Consider the following 15269-nt stretch of genomic DNA (forward strand, 5'->3'; position numbering starts at 1 on the left):
CTCTCTCTCTCTCTCTCTCTCTCTCTCTCTCTCTCTCTCTCTCTCTCTCCTCTCTTCCCCTCCCTTCATCCCTCCGTAATAAAAAAATTAAATTCCTAAGCTCCAATAATCTATAGCCATGATTGGTTTGGAATCAAATGATCTTCCTGGAACAACTCTCGTTGAAAATACAAAACGAAGGTCTATAAATGAAAGGTTATCAAATCCTCAAAGCTCAAATATTTGGCAACGAATTTGATGGAAACTTAACCTTATCCTTTAAGTGATGAGTAGTCAATTTCTTATCGGCAACGTAATCATTAGCGATAATACTAACTCGTTCTGCTCCCACACCATCAAAAGGTCTATTAACATGGTGAAAGACTGGAATACAGTTATTGGACGTCACGTCAAATTTTCTACGTTAACATTAATAATTTTTTTCGAGTACAACTAATCAGAGAAAAATGCCGTGTTGCCGTATTATTTTAGTTGTCGTTAGATTTTTCTGATATAATGATGTATTATCTATTTTGAAGTGCATAAGAGAATTTCAAAATTATATATGTAAATATATAATTCAAAGTTATTTATAATTTTGTAAATACACTTATGTACTGGTTCATTTCTTATATTGTGATCTATTTAATTGATTCTTAATTATTTCAATTCATGAAATACCAAACAAATTAGAACTAATTATTGTAATTATATGTGGGTTTGTTAAAAACAAATTTATCTCACATTATGATAAATAAGGCTTAGTTTCTTTCTGCAAATCTTAGAATGAGTAGATTTCTACATAAGTAGACCAATTATTTTAATAATATTACACAAAAAATATATATTTTGCTTATTATACATGGATATTACCAATAATGGACCAATTAAATTCAAAAGCTTCTTTAAGATTATTCAGGGTTATATATTAGCAGTATCGTTAGAATTATTTTGGACTGTTTGAGTTCCCTTTAAAACAAACTATATTATTTTGAATCACTTGAAATTAAAATTATGAACCAACGAGAAACTACGTTAAGAAGAGGGCGACAATATAGTTATGGGGCCACGTGAAGACTCACGTTGAGTGCTCACGCAATCCGTTGCACAACAAAAGCCGCTCCGGTCACTTGCCACCCACTACCAACCTTGATCCTCGGCTTTTGGTGAAAATTCCAATCGTTTTTATCCATAGCAGGAAAAAAGAACAAGAAATTATTTTATTTTATAAATCAACTGGCTGGTTTAGAACTAAAACATCATTATTTCTGAATAATAAATTATTATTATTATATGTAACAATATCCATTTTATTTATATATTAAAAAACATTTTATCATGTATCCTGAGGACCATTTTATTATGTATAATTAGTCCATTTTATCATATGCAATTAAGTTTATACTATTATAACTAATAAAATCCAAGGTTAGAAGGGTTTAACATCTGAAACCAATGTCCCATATGTTGCCGATTTGGCCAGAACCAGATACCAATCCTTCCATGATGAACTTCTCATCCACCCAAACCAACTCGTTTCTAAACTGGCTTCTTCTTCACTACCTAATAATCCTCCTAGGCGTCTGAAAAGAAGATGGCCTCGAGAAATGTTTTTGGAGTTCTATCAATGGGTAGATTCTCCACATGTTTGTATCATGTCATAATATCACTTACAGCAAATTTACTTGATGTGTATATATGTATACAGTTGTAAATAACAATAAATAAATTATTAAAAAAAAAAATCTGAAATACAGTACACAGAACAATATATAAAATAATACATTCGTGATAAACTTGAATGACGACAAAGATAACTCTTTAGAAACAAAACCATAAATTTCAATGACGAAACTGAATTCAGGCTGAAGTTGTTAGATAACATTTAAACATTCTTTTTCAGGCCAAGTAATACTCATATACTCAGGTTATATGTATATGATAAAAATATACATGAAAAGTACAGAATAAAAATTGAAATATAAATAATATAATAAAATAAAAATGTACATCGAAAGTTGTATTAAAAATTTTAAAAAAAAGGAATGGAGTAAACTAAAATAATATAAACATAATATAGATACAGTGAATTATAATAAAGAACAATTGCTGTCATGAATTAATTGACCAATAAAATATTTGCTAGTACAGAATAATCTCTGGTGAACTATATATGGTGTATCAGCAATATGAATGTACATAACTATTATCATTTATTTGATTTTTTTTTTACATATTTTATTAGAAATTTGAGTTTGAAGTTAATTTTTTTTTTTTTTTTAAAAACTCAGTTATTTTCGTTGTCTGAAACTTATGCAGGAACATCTTTACGGTTTCTTCTTTGAGGCATTGTAACAGACAATAACTTGCCAATAGATTGGAAAGTTAAAATTGTACTTTGCACTTTTATTTGAAAAAAATAAATGTTATAGCCTGCTGATTTATTTTTTAAAAGTACATTTTTTTTTTTAAGCCAGATCGGTTTACTGGAGTGTTCAGACTACCGAAATTACATTGTAATTATTATTCTATACATATATGTTTTTGTGTGTGGGTCTGGAGGATCAGTCAAAAATACAACTTTATTTAGACGACGTTTTAGACAACTTTATTGTTTTCATAGTCATGCCCTACAATGAAAAAAAAGTTCAGAAGAAATACTTTTTTCAACTAATTACTATAAAACTACAATTACATAGTGCAATTTATGATTAATAACTATTACAATTAAAGCATTGCTTAGTAAAAACATTATTTACAATTGAATAATTGTCTTCCTTAAAATAAAAGATAAACTACTTGAAGCGAAATTTAAAAAAAAATCATTACTATAGAAAAATATAAGGATCAAGCTATCAATAAAAAATCGGACGTACACAATTTCAACTCATATTCCTCTTAAACTAATAAATACATAAAACACAATTAACAACATTAAATAGAAACAGAAAAAATACAAAATATAAATAACAGACTGACTATCTGCTGGGGAAAAAAACTGTTACATGTTGGACAAATCAAAGCCAACATACCTCAATCAATAACAAAACCTATTCAGTTCTGGCTCAAACCTAGAGTTAGTTGGATCGCAATAGGGGTATTCATGATCTTTAACATGTTACTTCACTTTAACATGTTAAAGCGTGTTAAATGGAAAACCTTATGTTAAATATAGAAATATTTCCTTCTTTTACCATGTTAAAACGATATAACATATAATATAGTTAAGAGTCTGTTACTAGGTCTGTTGAATGTAGAATGACGACACGCTACAGACTAGCTGAGCTAGTCATCGTTGTGTTTGTTGTCGTGTTAGGTTACTAGCTTGTAGTTAGTGTTTTGATTTTGTTTCTATTGTCTTGGATGTTTTTAAAACTAATAAAGCAATGGATGACAACAATAATAATGTAATGACAGTTTTCCAAATAGCTCATCTTGATTCTCTTCCTCACTAATCAGAAGATCAACAAGGCACTCAGTTGCCAAACTTTCACGCAACTTCTTCTTTACAATTATTTTAGGCATGTTCTAATAAATTACTTTAATCAAAACTTTGAAGTAAACAATAACATGAAGTTTTGAAAGGAAAGGTTATAAAATAAGTTTCTCAAAAAATCCGCTAGGAGCTCTTATGAATTTAACATGACTATAAATAGGGCTGCTCACAATCCTATAACATTTAACATAGTAAAACATTTTAGATTTAATACAACATCATGAATATACCCCTATTGTACAACATACTGTAGACAATTGTAAATAATCTTTTTATTAAGCAATGTTATAATTGTAATTGTTATTAATCATAATTTACACTATGTACATTTTGTTTTACAGTAATTATTGAAAGTATTTGTTCTTAAAAACTGTTTTTTTTGTTGTTTTTTTTTGTGTAGGGCATGGCTATTTATAAGGAAGGATTTTTTTTTTTTTTTTATGGTTTTTCCAACACTTAAACGTTATTTCAAGCAGTTAGTCCGTCTTTTGTTTGTGTTTAGTAGTTTTTCTATTTATATTTAGTAATGATAATTATGTCGTATGTATTTATTAGGTTAGAGTAACATGGATTTAGATTTTTTATTGATAGCTCAATTCTTATATTTTTATATAATAATAATTTCTTTTATATTTGACTTAACGCAATATAAGAATCAAGTTATCAATAAGAAATGGGATGTACAAAACTTTAATTCATATGAGTCTAACTTAATATGTACATAATACACAATTAACAACCCTAAATAGAAACAACAGACGGACTACCTGCTAGAAAAAAACGGTTACATGTTGGAAAAACCAAAGCAAACCTACCTAAGTAATCTTTTAATTGTTATAGTTGTTATTGTTAAATTATACCATGTACTTGCAGCTTAATGGTAAACAGTTGAACAAGGTATTTGTTCTAAATATTTGTAGTTTTTTTTCATTGTAGGGCATGGCTATGCAAACAATAAAGTAGCGAAACGTTGCCTAAATAAAGTTGTATTATTTACTGATCCTCATGAGCCACAAAAAATATATACCTACAACAAAGAAAAAATTATACTTATATATTCTTTCAGTTTATTTGGTTCCTTTTTTTACACAACTTTTCAAGTATGCTGTTATAGCCTTATAATACTTAATGTCTGTTTCTTGTTGTCATTTAGTCCTGACGATATTGTATATATTATTTTATCATTATGTTATATTATTTATTTATTTTTCATACAGATAATTTGATTATGTTCATCTTGTCTATTCTTTTTTTGTATATATTTTAAGAGAGTTTTATTATTATTATTATTTTTTTTTTTTTTTTTTTTTTTTTTTTTTTTTTTTTTTTTTTTATTTTAGTATGTATGAGATCATGCATCACTATTACCTATTGCTCACAACTGTGTGGCAGATTGTAATATCTATCAATAAATAAATCTATTTAAAAAAAAAAAAAAAAAAAAAAAAAAAAGTCCTGACGAAGCATTTTAAACGTTGGTTACTAATAAATAGTTTTTCTGTTACTTTGAATACCTTTTCCCGACCGCTACTCAGAATATCTTCCTACAAATAAGTTTTTTGAAGGTAAATAGCTATATAATTTTACCTAGTAGTGATAAATTATTATACACAAAGGTTTGGACGACTGGAGAGCTTTTTGTAGAGAGATAGGATTGAAGGCCAGAGCCGATTGGACACAGAGACGGCTCCGAATCTATCTCCCGGTGCCTGACCCCATCTTAACCGCCACGACAATCACCGACATTACCACATCATCTCATGGCGGATGTTCTTTTTAACAGGCGGTGTAAAAGAGCAATTTCTACCTGAACTGGAAATGAGAACCTGTCCATAAATAGAGTAAACCTAACAGGATGACAACTATATTGAAACACATTCAATAGGGCTTCTCTTAGGATCTTTGAAACTTTATTTATTTCAAAACTCACTTAAGAGTAAGAAACATTTCTAGTAAGCAAAAGTTCCAAGTATAACAACAAAAAAAAAAACACTGGTACAACATTAATCGAAAAAAGGACATTTTATTTTCAGTACATTAAAATAATATACAGAGAGAACAGAAGTAATAAAATATTTAGAAGTAATAAAAATTTCCTACAACCAAAATAATAATAAAATATAAATTTATAAAGAGATTTATGAGTTCTTAAATTTAATAAATAAAAAACTACCTACATTTCACAAAAAAATATATAGCTAAATAGGAATCCAATAGAGTGCATCACAAAGCAATAGAAGTCTCATTGCGAAAGTTGCTAAAAGTAAAATAAAGTTAAAATGACATCTTTATATAATGTTTTCCTTGGAGACTAAAAAAATAATTCAAAACTTAATTTGAATTAACAATGATTAGTTAAAAGTTGACCACACAAATAAATAAATACAATTTATTAGTGTCAACGTCACAATCTCGGATCTTCAACAACAAACAAGTCAACAAACACAATGGTTAAATGGAAGTACAGAATAAAAAGAAACGTAAGAAAATAAAATATAATATAGGTACATAAGTACTATTGAAGTAAATGCATAGTGTAATGTCATAAGAATATTGAAATTCCATATAATAATATACAGGGAATATAGTCATTTTAAAATTAAGAATGAAAGACGAAAAGATGTATATATAAAAATCAATTTAATTAAATAAGTAGATATAAAGTTTATTATTTATACATTCAATAATTCACATACACGTTTTTCTTTATATTTTTTATATTACTTCAATTTTAAATAATTTCCTATTTGTACATGTATATATTTAATTAAAAACCACATTTATATTATTTTCTTCTTTCATTCCTAATTTTAATATTTAACAATTTAATTGAACTATGAAAATACGAATATCAAATAAACTAAAGTTGAGTTCTAATAGCGCTCTATACGTTTCATAAATAACGATGTACAGAAAACATTATCTACCGAAAAACAAAAAAATACTATTTTATGACTTAATTTTGGCAAATATCAGGTTAAACTGTTCCTAAGAAGAGGATAACTAAAAATTACTTCAAAATAATTTTAATCATAAGACATGTCCTTAGACTCATTTTCGATTGATGCAGAGATCATCTAAATATAATATAAAAATATCTTAAGGGAGAGGTTGTGTTTAACTCTTCCTATAGCAATTATAAAATTAAAATAAAATCATTTTTAATAGTTGATATCAGCTTTTGGTACAGCAAACTTATTATTATCGTTTTAGGTAATAAAAACCGTCGTAAATATTATTTTGTAATTTTTTTTTTTTTTAATTTCAGTACATTTAAAATTTTAATATAATTTAGTTCTACTGTTGAGTGATATAAAATTAAATAATCACATGAAAATTCAGTCATTTAATAGGAATCTTATTGGTTAAGAACAGACGTGCTTATTTCGGTATACGATACACTTTCAAAATACATAAGGTCGGATAGTTCCAATTTTTTAATATCACATTCCTCAAACTGAATCGATAACATGTTTATAAATAATTATTAATAATTAAATTATTAAAAAACGTTATTTCATTAACAATATGATAAATATTTGTCTCTTTATTTTTTTCATAAAAAATAGAATCGAATCTCTTTAATAAATTTAACCATTATTAATCAATAACTTTGATGCATTAGATATAATCATCTCTCGTTTGAGCTTCCGTTAAAAGTTAATTAAAAAAATAAAAAGTTGATGATTAATTAATATATAATTTACTAGTCCAGTATTTTTGAAATAGGACTATTATGGCGAATTGTTAGTTCGTATAATTATAATTTAATTGAATAAATATGATTTAATGATATACATCAGTTCATAAATTGCATTAGCTTACTTTAGAAAAAAACATCATAGTATGTCTATTACTATAAAACATTGAGGCATTTGGCAAGGTGCATGCAAATCAAAAAGAAGCATTATTTTTCAGTGAACAATTTTTCAGATAACAATAATGAACTTTTATAAACATTTATAAAAATATCCATTTATTGATTTTCAAGAGATCAAAAATAATTTATGACGATATTTAGTGTATAAGAATTGCATTTCTTAATTCGCCAAAGAAAAATTATGATGAAATTTATATAGAGGGCTACGGTTAAATAACTATTAAAATAATAAATTGAAATAAATAAGCGCATTACTTTGCTGATAAAAGATAATAAATAAAATCTTTCAACTATTTAATTATTAAAATTTTAGATTATCGGAGCTAATAAAGTAATCTTCCGATATCAGTTTGAAATGATAATGACGTACTAATAGAAAAATCTTAGTCATCAAATAATTTTTTTGATTACTCTGTTCTTGTTTATATATTTTATTGTTAAAAACTTCATCTATAAATTGGCTCTTTGAATGAATAACTAATTTAGAAAGAGAATTTCGAGCTCCTGTGTTTCGACATAGGTTTTGTCACACTGCGCAACTCGACCAACTTCTTCGCAGTCAAACGCTCTCTAACACGACATGGACTCAGTTGAGCTAAATATCCCCACAGATTTATTTTAATTTATAACTAAGTTGAGTTTCTATAAATTAAGCGTTCAATGTAACACAAAATAGAAAAAAAAAGTAAATTTAAGAAATGCAATATTCTTTGGGTCTAAAAAATATGGTAATGTATTCACGCAAGTAACCACGTGCTTTATTCATATTTAGATTTATTATTTATGTATATTTATGGATGGTAATCATATATTATTATTTATTATACATAATAATAAACATAAGTATCAATACAGATTTTCAAACATAAAGATTTTTATCGAAGATAATATATAAGGAAATAAGTTGAACTTACAGTATTTTAATTTATTTCTTGATTCTGCAAGCACGTCTGCACCTGAAAGAAAATTGAAGTAGTTATTAGCAATCAATGTATATACTCAGCGGCTCAAACTGTAAACGATACACCTTAATGTATAAAATTTAAAATATTTTTTATTTACTTCTAAATAAGATGTAAAAAGGAATTACCTAGTTACTATAACGAATACGTACTATATTATTTAAAAATATATAAATAGTTCACAAAAATGCGGAAACGTATTTACAAAAGAAATAAAAAATCAGGTCAAATTAAATAATAATAATACACTATTTTATTTTATAAAAATATGAGAAAACAAAAAATTAGTTAAAAACTATTTATTTACTGACGTTTTGCTCCACTTTGTAGAGATTCATTCGGAACAGTCAGACTAATTTTTAGTCTTTTGGACCAATCATTTATATGTGTATATATATATATACATTATTTTTTAATAGTAAGATTTATTGTTAATATTTTCAGTATGGAGTGATCTTTTCTCATTTTAACAGCATTTTTTTATACAATGATTTCTGATCACAGTTTGACCCATCAATCCCCAATCACATTAAAGTCAGATGATTCTGGTGGTGTTTTTAAAACTTTTGGTCAATTATATAGCAACCATATGTTAACCAAATGGGCTGTACCCAAAGATCTTTTTAATTTGAGTGACTGTGACATTTGAATTCCTAGCTGAACATCCAATTAATGGAAAAATGAGCAATAATAAAAAATATATATATATTTTTATTTCGAAATTTATGAATGAGACTATACAAAAATGTTAGATAAGGGATAATAAATGTTTTGAAAAATGAAGACGAGAATAAAAAATAAATTAATTAGAAATAATATGTTTAAAATTAATAATAAATAAATTGGTAACTATTCGTAATTGATTCGTAACGCCAAAATACGTTTTATAATTATATATGAAAATTATATTTTAAATGAAATATGAAGTTCATTCAGTAATCGGAAACGATAAGAGTGTTGCACAATATATGTTGCTAATGATAGTATTCATTACTGTACAAACGATAGCATGTATCAGCGTTATGAAATCATTGCAACGAGGAAAAAAACAACTGCACTCCAAAGGTCTTTTGTTGCATCACAAATAAAAAGGGAAATATTGAATAATACGCAAGCTGGAATTAGATCTTCATTGATTAAGGCATATTTTCGTATCATATCATGATCGTGGTACTTCCTCGTCGAGTTTCAGCCAGACTATCAGCATTAATGTACCAGGGACTATAACTTCAAGTATCGATTTTTTTTTTTCACTATCCAAAACCAAAAAGCTTCTCAGCTGTATTTAAATGGAACATAAAATCGAACTTAGTCCATCATATAAATTAGCATTAGTATTCTTAATTTACATCCATGGACTTCCCCCACGAATAGAAGTTATGACAGTTACTGTTGTGGATGAGACTCGGACGTTCGGAAGTAATCATTGAAAAAATATTCGTTGGTCCAAATAAGAAGTAAGCCTTACTTAGAGGTTTACAGAAGACTAAATAATCCTTAAAAATTAAATTATTATAATTGAGCGATTCATCTATATTTCATGGACAAATTATAATAATCATAAAATATATTTTAATAAATTGCTACTGAAGGCCCGATTTCCTGAGAATTTTTTTTGTGTATGTATTTGCGGGGCATTCATTTAACAATACCTGGTATTTTAGAGATGATTTTAAAAATGAAATACCACCGGGGTGCGGTGAGATTCTCGTTGAGAATCCTTCATTAAAAATACCCCCTTCCGAAAGAAATTCCAGGATTAAGTGCGCTGGAGAAGAAATGGGATAGGTTACAATGACGACTTCACTACCGAAAGAGACTTCAGTTACTATTACTAAAGATGTCGCTAAAGACTAAGGCCTGACGCGAGCGAGTGAATGGGTTATTTGGACTCGTTATAAATTGGCCTGGATTTGTGTCCGGTGTGGCAGTCGGTTTTTAAGATCAAACCTTTTTTTTCTAAGCGCCCCTTTCTGGTTATTTCAGACATACGGGGTGAGGAGTCTAACTATGGTGGAGGGTCGAGTTTTCATTTCGTGGGGCAGCCACAGAAATGAGAAAAAGTCGACCCACTAAGGTGGATTCGAACCGGCACCTCTCCAGCCTTGAGGCAGTCGCTTAGTTCCCTTAGGCACACTCACGGCCCACTTGTACAGCGTACACACATTAGTCTCGGTTAGTATTCTAGAACTGCCATCACATGAATACTTTGCGTTATACGTGTTTTAATTAAATAAAGAATATCCTCAACTCTCAGAGACAATAATCAGCTCTACTTTAAGTTTGTATATTTTAAAATTCTACCAATTGGGTTTATATAAATTATTTCAAATCTTGTCAATTAACTTTAGTTGTGTAAGTATTTTTGATTTAGCACATCATAAATATACATTTATAAAGACATTGAATGTTTGGGTAATTAAATTAACAATTACCTGAATTTGTAGGTTAACTGGACGCAAGTAAGCACTTAAGGATGAGAAAGAAGAAGAAGAAGTGGTATTCCAAGGAATATTAATAGAGGCTAGAGAACACATTCGCACCATATTTATAGAGGTATAAATTAAATGATTACTAAATAATAAATATGAAAAAAAAAAAAAACCTGGAGAATTCCAAATGGAGTATGTTCTCCATTCCCCCCCCCCACTATCACCACTGATGAAAGAAAAACTATGATTCCGGAAGATCCCAGCACTTTTCTCTCATCCGCGTCACTAGTAATGTTACAATTGCCATTAGCAGTTTTGACCTGTTTCTATTGGAACAAATTCTTCTAATTCCAAATATTTATAAATTATCATATTTGATCTTTGCATCTTTTATCTTAGTTAAGAGGGTAATTTTATCTTGTAGTGAAACATCAATCAATGTAAAGATTTCAACATTGACTCATCATCGTCATCAATAAATAGAAATGTACGAAGTAAATAAGAAATTCGAAAATGTCCCCTGGGATATTGAATAAAGTACACATTTATTTATAACCGTCGTTATGTCTTGGATGACAGGAACAGAAGCTGAAGACGTCGGTATGCCGATCCATTATCTAAGCGTCGGTGGGTCGTTCACTCGTCAACCATTCACTGCTATAACGTCATCATCCCACAATATCATAATGTTAGCATAACACTCATAACGTCAGTCTAGACTGAAATGTAATGATGTTGATATTATACTCTAACTTATATAGTGATGCCTATAATAAACATTAGAATGCAATAGACAAAGTGTCTTTCATTATGTTACACGATATTAATTACAGATAGTTAAATATTGTCTATCAAGGACAATATTTACTATTATATATATTATGTTAAATGCTAAAATGTTTGGTAAACAGAAATATTCACATTTTAATATTTTTATATATATTAAGATGTTCAGGTGAACTCTATATTTACTTGTTCCATGTTTTGTGGTGTTTCCCCACATTATAGTACTACAACTGTAAAATTTAATTTAAATTTTATCAATAATCTATTATTATTTTATCAGTAATTTTATACTGTCGTTATCCAGTGTTTTTTTTAATGCTGCTTTCCTGGTCTGACTGTTTTTTTGTATCTTTGTTTTATTTTCTGAATTATTTCTGAGTATATGATTATTATTTATTTGACTTTACCAAGTTATATTGATTAATTTTTTTGGGTAATATTATAATAATGTACTTTGAATGCATCTACGAGGTACAAAATAACAGTAGGTTAACATAGGAGTGTTCTTTGGCACACGAAAAACATTCTTTATAAACAACCTGTGAATAATAAAGACTAAACCTGATTAATAAAACTAAAGAAAAAAATAAAAATGACTTTGTTTGATTCAATGGTTTCAACTACATTGCTCAATGCTGCCGAGATATGGAGTTTGAGGTATTTAGAAGCATTCGAAGTCATCCAGCTAAAAATTAAAAAAAAAACTGAGAATAAAAAGAGATAAATAAGATAATAAAAAAAGTATTAACCTTTGGACAAGACTCTCAACACAACCAGAGAACAGGTATCCACGAATGTGCTTCAATAGACTAAGAAGTAGCCATTGACTTTAACTGGGTCTTACAAGTTCACAATCTAACCACTGCAACTAACAGTCTCACTGAACTAAACGAGATCTACAAAACGGGAATGCAAAAACAGAAGAAGGCCATTATAGAAAAAATGGATAATCATCTTCTGTCTCTAGACATCTATAGAGCTCTAAATTGAAATAACAACCCAGTCAACTGAACTCTCAGCCGTCTAGATTTTTCTCCTGAAGAGTATTTAATTTTTAATACTTGAATGAACAAAACGCGAGTGGTCACACTCAACAACAGCCTACACCATCTTGTTCTCCAGTGCCCATCATCCAATGTATATGGAGCAGCTATATATATCCGATTCACCTCCTTATGTTAATGTAGAGAACATTAATCAATATTGACAGTATCGAGAAAGAGAAGCATATATATTTATTTTATTACATGAGGCTAATATGTACTCTATTCCCGAAATGATACCATCCCTTACCAATCGAATGGTTATTCTCAGTGTTTTTTATCATTAGGGTATTGATCCGGTTTATGTTTGTTTTATTGTTTGTATTTATTATACATATATCGCTATGTAATGTCTCGGGATTTAGTCTGGATGCCAGGATAATCGCTGACGGCAGTTATACAAAAATAAGTTAATTAATTAAGTTTTATTGAGTCTTGCAAAACTATTATTATAATTGAATTCTTTTCCAAAGGCTTTTTGTGTATTTACAAGTTTACCAATTGAATACCTTTATATTTATAAAATGATTGGAGAAGTTTGTCGGGGGGTGCGGTCAGCAAAGAACAACATAAATAAACAAAACCATATTTATTTATTTTATGCCGACGTTTCGACCTGAGCAACTCATTGCAGGCCTACCTTCTACGCCACAACCCCTGATGATGACCTGAAACTCAGGTCGAAACGTCGGCATAAAATAAATAAATATGGTTTTGTTTATTTATGTTGCTCTTTGCTGGCCGCACCCCCCGACAAACTTCTCCAATCATTAATCTACGGTTAACTATCTACACCTCATTATTTATAAAATGTTGTTACCATTAATTATATAACATAATAAGAGGTGGTATTGTATAATATGACAAACTGCATATAGGGACTAAGTATTTATTTGCAATGATTGATAAGTCTTTATTTACAATGATGTTAATAAAATAATTGAAATGATTCAGATAAATGGTTGCCATAAAATATCGATTATTACACTATTACCTAATATCTATCTGAATGAGTGCTGGGTTGGTTGATTTGGGTGGTGCGTGTAGTAAGGTGAGTGTTATCTTCTTCATAAGGGGTGGCGTCCAGGTCTCATAGCTGTTCTTAGGACTTCGTCTGGTCAAAGGGCATCTTGCCCTCGTCTTCTCACTTCTGTGTCTTCGTCTTCAACGCCCTTTTTTCCTCGTCTAGTTGTTCTGCCCCTTTTCTAAGAGGCGTTATCTTTTTTTGAATCTAATTCCTCATTGGCTATTGGTGACAGAACGCCCCCTAGATGTTCATCCCCCCCCCCAGGCCCGAAAGGGGGTGAGAAAGTTTGACATGTCTAGGAAGGGTTTGTACCTGCTCAATTGCCTCCTGATCCTTTGTTAAAAACTGGAGTACACTAAAATGTTAATAGCTCTGATAAGGGCCTCATGTGGCAAATAAACACAGATGTGTACATATCCAGGGACACAGTGAAAGGTTCCTTGAAAGATATTCTACCTTGGCCAGGTATCGGGACAAGTGACAAGAAACCTTAATAATATCCAGAATTGTTAAAAGGTCAATACAAATCAATATATTAATAATTAATTCATAAACTTATTATATTAAGAGTAATTATTTGATTAAAATGCAAGCTTTATTATGAAGTACAGGGAACGATTCACACGAAGACATATTTTATAAATATTTTGAATAATCCGTACAAGAAGTCATTTGTCATTTGAAACCTGAATAATTCTCTATAATTGAATTTGTGCCTCAGAATACGACTTTCATAAATAGCTGCTTAAGCACCTTGCCTCTGAGGTCGTCAAACTTTCAAATTTCAAAATTATACTATTTTCGAAGCCATATCAACCAAGAGGAGATGTTGCTCACAAAGTGGCTCAAACATGTCGATCGATTAAACTTCTTTATGTTGAACATATTTGAAGAAATAATAAAGAAAAGTGCTGGGATGAAGCAGGGGTAAAGAATGCTCGGTCCACGGGCTCTGTGTTTACTGCCAACGTGTTCCCGCATGCCAATTTGATTACGCCTCTATTAATAGTGAGCCTGTATATAGACGAGTCAGGTGCATCACCTTATGACGTAACCCAAATAAATACTAAAATTTCTACGGGATCACCAACGATAGAAGATTTTTTTGTATTTGTACATGTAACTGAAATAGATAAAGGAAAAAAATATATAATCTAACAAAGCCGTGTTTAAGAATTTCATATCCAAGTACAAAGAAAGCAGATCCCGTCTCACTGAAATATCAAGCCTGATTAAATTACTTAAACATACTTAATTGTCATTTTCGATTCATCCGTTTTCATAAGATACAGGGGTTGTAAATTATTAAACATTTTTCAAAACCATCATAATCTATTCCGTTTAGAAAAAATAAAAATAAATACTATAAGCAAACAGCATTAGTGTTGATAAAATATACATTTGCCATAAAATAAAATACAGTGAAACTGTTATATACCTGAAATCTAGGAGGAAGATAATTTTGTCCATTATTTGGAAATATCCTTTACGAAGAGGTGAGTATAAAAAGAACACAAAAATGAAATAATGGATTTATTTACATAAACATAGATTATAAAGAGATACCTCATAAGCCTGACAAAAAATCAACAATACGAATTTGTAATGAGGTGTAGATAGTTGACCGTACATTAATGATTGGAGTTTGTCGGGGGGTGCGGTCA

General features: G+C 29.2%; 1 protein-coding gene across 2 annotated transcripts in view; it reads right to left on the minus strand.

The window, feature by feature from the left end:
* The window catches only part of vri (vrille), a 254374-nt gene that overhangs the window by 113229 nt on the left and 125876 nt on the right, over nucleotides 1–15269 (minus strand). For both annotated transcript variants that reach the window (XM_024359974.2, XM_014417867.3), the window contains one exon: nucleotides 8270–8311. The gene's annotated coding sequence lies outside the window, so the exon portion shown is untranslated. The remainder of the gene's footprint in view (nucleotides 1–8269; nucleotides 8312–15269) is intronic.

The sequence above is a fragment of the Halyomorpha halys genome, unplaced genomic scaffold, assembly GCF_000696795.3.
Source record: "Halyomorpha halys isolate HHAL.00 unplaced genomic scaffold, Hhal_1.1 Scaffold170.1, whole genome shotgun sequence".
NCBI lineage: Eukaryota > Metazoa > Arthropoda > Insecta > Hemiptera > Pentatomidae > Halyomorpha > Halyomorpha halys.